Here is a 4514-nt window from a genome sequence, read left to right as displayed (position 1 = left end):
TGGCCGCTTTAATTAGAGTGGTTCTAATTAAAGTACCCCCCTCCACCCTGGAGCACATGGATAGACACCCTAACGCATCACCGTCTACACATACACTCATATTAGGACACAATAAATTAATTAACTCCACCATAAATTAACTCAGCTTTGTCTGGGACAGTACTATCTTAGGCTGGTGTTGTTATGTGTGTTCAATGCGTAAGTTAGAAGGTGACAGGGGTTGTCTGGGTCATAGGCATGAATTACGTGTGCCCCTGGTGGCTGGGGAGGGCACAGTGGCACTGGCAGTGGTAGGGGGTTTGTGGTGGTGAGCACGATGCTGCCGGCAGTGGCAGTGGTGGTGAGCAGCAATCGCTGACCATCCAGAGACACCGCTGGCGGTGTCGACAGTGAGGGGAAGGGGGTGGTACCACCACACTCAGGGGTGCACGTGCACCTGCATGCACCCCCTACATGTCACCAATGGCCACGGGGGTTCTACAGCGTGGGGAGTTGCCTGCTAGCTAGACCCACACTGTAGCTCATGCCCCAGCCACCCCTCTGCCACCTGATTCTGCCACCCTGAGCAAGGTTGCTCTTCCCTGGCTCAAATTACTGCAGTCCCAGGCTCACATGTAAATGCTAAGCTGGGAGCAATTTGCACTGGAGTTTATTTCAGTGAATTAATTGAGTATGTAGATGCACCCACAATGTCTAAACCAGGGATAACCCAGATATGGCCTGCAGGGATCCACATGGGTCTGGAATTTGGTGGCAGGTCAGTGGTGGCAGCACTAATTGTTTTGCCTCCTAGAGCTGCTGCTTATCTTGCTACTGAATCTGGATGTGTGGAGAGTCTCATGGGCCAGGTGGCACAGCCCTGCAAACTGGATTTGAACCACATACCCTCCCGGTTTGATAGATTGGCCTTGTGAGGCTGGATGGGTTGGGCAGCACTGCTTTAAGTCAAGACTATACTTTTGTCTAGGAACATTTGTGTGATTCAGAGATGCTGAGTTTCACAGCAAACATTTTAGGTATGTAAAATGCTAAAAAATATATTTTTAAACTTTTCTCAGTTAACACTGGACACCTGAGTGAATATTGTAAAGTGCCTAAAACCCAAAACACAAAAATTCTACTACATGTAACTGGTATTGGATTTCTGTCAGTGATACTCTTTACTGCATGGTTGGAATAGACTTGGAAAGATTTTGAATGCAATGTATTCTTCTGGAGGTTCCTGGTGCTATTTATATGTGGAAACTGGTGTTTATTTTTGGCCACAAGGGCTTTTTTCCTTTATAAATCTTATGGCTTCAATGTGAATGGTTGGAATTTTAAAAGCCTCTAAGGGTATGTCCACATGGAATAATGTAGTGCCACACTAATACCCAAAGCAACAAGCTAACTTGGGCACTAACATTGGCTAAGTCTTTCCTTACAGGCTTTGAAAATCCTGCTCAATTTCTTGATTACTTGTTACCACAGATAAGCTTCTAACTAGTTTCATAAGATTACCTTCTAAGTATATCTAAAAATGTTTCATCTATGCTTCAGTTATTCTACCTTCTCAAGCTTTTTTTTCCTCCCGTTTTATTTTTTTCTTCACACCATTTCATTTCCTTTCAGTGCTTGCCTTTTCTTTTTCTTCTTTCCAGGTTTTTCCTCCCTTCCACATTTCTCAGTTTCTCTGAGAACTACGTAAGTATTTTATTGCAAGTGTACTGTAATATTATGAATATTATTTTTGTTATAAAGCAAGACAAGAACATAAAACCATTTTTGAAATGGGCTTCTCTGGCCTTGTGATAGTTTCAGAGCAAATATGTCTCAGTATCTTAACAGTGGGAATGTGGATTGGGTGAATAATTATTTGAGAACAGGTTAAATGCCGAGTAACTCTCTGAGGTAGTCACCTACATAAAATGGATTTAAGTTACTGGATAGTAGAAATGCATGCTAACAATTAACAACAGAGAAGTGCTATCATGCAACATGAATGAAAAAATATATTTGATTCTTTTTGCACCACAATTGTCTGAAATCTTTTCTTTATTACTTCCAAGAATAGATTAAGGTAAAGACAGAAAGGGCCCACATTTTGGAGTACAGAAGTACAGCAGAATTACAGTATATAAAATGATAAAGACAGGGCTCAGTAACTATATATTGTGTCACTGCCCAATTAAGAAATGCAAAATCAAGTTCCTGAAATAGCTTTCAATTAACACTTATTATGTACCATAGTGTAGTTAGTTTCTTAAAGGGCCATTAATAGTTAATATACTGCAATTAGCCCTTAAGTATGTGGTTAATATTCTGCTAAATGCCTATTTAATGTTATTGGACATTCATTACCAATGAACAGATATTTAATTGAAGGCTGCTACTTCCATAGCAGAAAGGCCACTCTCCTTTCATCCCTTTCATGATTACTTTCTGCTATTTGTTTTTCTTTGGACCACTGCCTTTAAAGTGGTAGAATTATTCTTCTTGTGGTTCACTCAGCTAAGCAGAAAAAAAATCAGTTTTTAGCTCATAATACCTATTCAGAGTGGTGTGCTGGGATTATAGATGCACCAAAGTACACCAAATTTCAATCAACAAAACAATAATCCTCATTCCATGAAGATCAATGAAACTTATCCAGGTACAATTTCTATTCTCTCTTCTCCTCCCCTTCCTTCTCAGTAAGTCCAGGAAAACAAACTTAGGGCAAACGAGGCAGAGAAAATACAGCATCCCATAAGTATGGAAATATGATTGCCTTATGGAGAAAATTTTAAAATCGCTTTTCTACAAGATGAGTCTGCCTGTGCTATATTTTACACAAAGCTGATCCAGTGTGGTGAAGTCAGGGGAGCTGTGAATCATACAACTGTCTCTTGACATTGGTACCTATCACTGGCATTTACATTTTCAATCATCCTTTTTCTATTTAAGATAAATAGCATTACAGGAGACTTCAAATGCATAAAAAGAGCCTGAGGTGAAAATTTGCCCTGTCAATAAGGCCTGAATTTCATGCCTGGTATTTAGAAGTGCCAGGCATCCACTACCTGAAAAATCAAGACACTTCAGAGGTGTCTCCTATTTTGTACCCACTATACCTAGTGACTCATGAAAGTTTAGAGCCACGCATTTTAAGCCCGTAACTTAATTAGCATTGCAAGGTGAACAGTGAAAAACCAAACAGCTAATATTTTATTCAAAATACTTAATAAAATTTGAATGCATTTATCTTTTTCTCAAATTATCTGCTCACTACACAAGCTGGATGAATAATAAAGGACTATATATTTAATAATGCTATTGAAAAATGTTCTTAAATTAATCAAACAATTTATGTGAAAAATATTTTCCACCTAGCTCTAGTAACTAACTGCATCCTTAGCATATTGAAACTGTAACAATTCACTGATTTTGTCAACATTAATAGCTTTTATTTTACTGTTTAAAACTCAGCCAGCAAAAACCAGATAACTAATTTGGACTCTCTGGTTCTAGAACATTGCTGCAGATCATGGATTGCAACCTGTTCTGGGGTGGGTTTATAAGAGAATATGATCCTGTTTACATTGGACTTTTGAAGAACATCATCATTATAACCTCTAACCCCCATTTTTTTTAACAGAAAAATCCATATTTGGGGGTCTACAACTGCCAGACAGTATTGTCTTAATAATAAGCATTCAAACTTAACACAAGTCCTAGCATTAAAGCCTGTATGTGTCTCCTGGAGTACTCAAGGACTGAATTTTTAGCTTCTATGGGCACGTACACAGCCTCTGTGCAGCTCCCTGAAGCACTTTGTGAAGTGTGTTCTCCCCACTCAACTCCCACTCTGCAGCGTGCCAGAAATGGGAGCTGTAGAGAAGTTCTGGGTGCCTGCCAAAAAGCATACCTGAGACAGAGAGCCAAAAGGAGGAGGGAGCGAGAGAAGGACACACTCATTACTACTGTCAGTTAGCTGCATCATCTTATTTTTGGAAGGTGATGCACATGGAGCAAGAATGCGTGGGTGGGACATGCTTCCTGAGTGAGCTGTTTAACTAGATGGAGTGTGGGTGCCAACCAGATTTCCTGGGCTGAACTGATCGGACAGGATCATCCTGGTGAACTTTATGGTCTTAACCATCTTATGCCTTTTAACCTCAGTCTTTTCTATCACTTAAACTAAGTATTAGTGCAGCAGCTTGATCAATTGTACCATAGCGGGTGCTCAAAGGTAAAAAACAAACAAAACAGTTACAGCTGCAGAAGTCCTGTCTATGGTACCATTGGTAGAGCTCTAAAATGGTTAGTAACAGAAGTAGTAACAAAGAAACAGAAGGAAGCAACTTTTGTGAATCACCTTGTAAAACTGACTGAAATTGCCCCCACCACAGAAGCAGGCTTGGGAAGGTACAACAGAAATAGATGACTTAACTTCTGAGTCCTAAAGTTTGGTGGCACCTACTCTCTTTTCTTAAGGTTTCATAGTTTCTAGGGTTCGAAGGGACCTGAGCAGATCATCGAGTCTGACCCCCTGC

Source organism: Gavialis gangeticus, unplaced genomic scaffold, assembly GCF_001723915.1.
Source record: "Gavialis gangeticus isolate Ggan-Ray unplaced genomic scaffold, GavGan_comp1, whole genome shotgun sequence".
NCBI lineage: Eukaryota > Metazoa > Chordata > Crocodylia > Gavialidae > Gavialis > Gavialis gangeticus.
The sequence above is the reverse complement of the archived record's forward strand: the minus strand, read 5'-3'. Positions refer to the sequence as shown.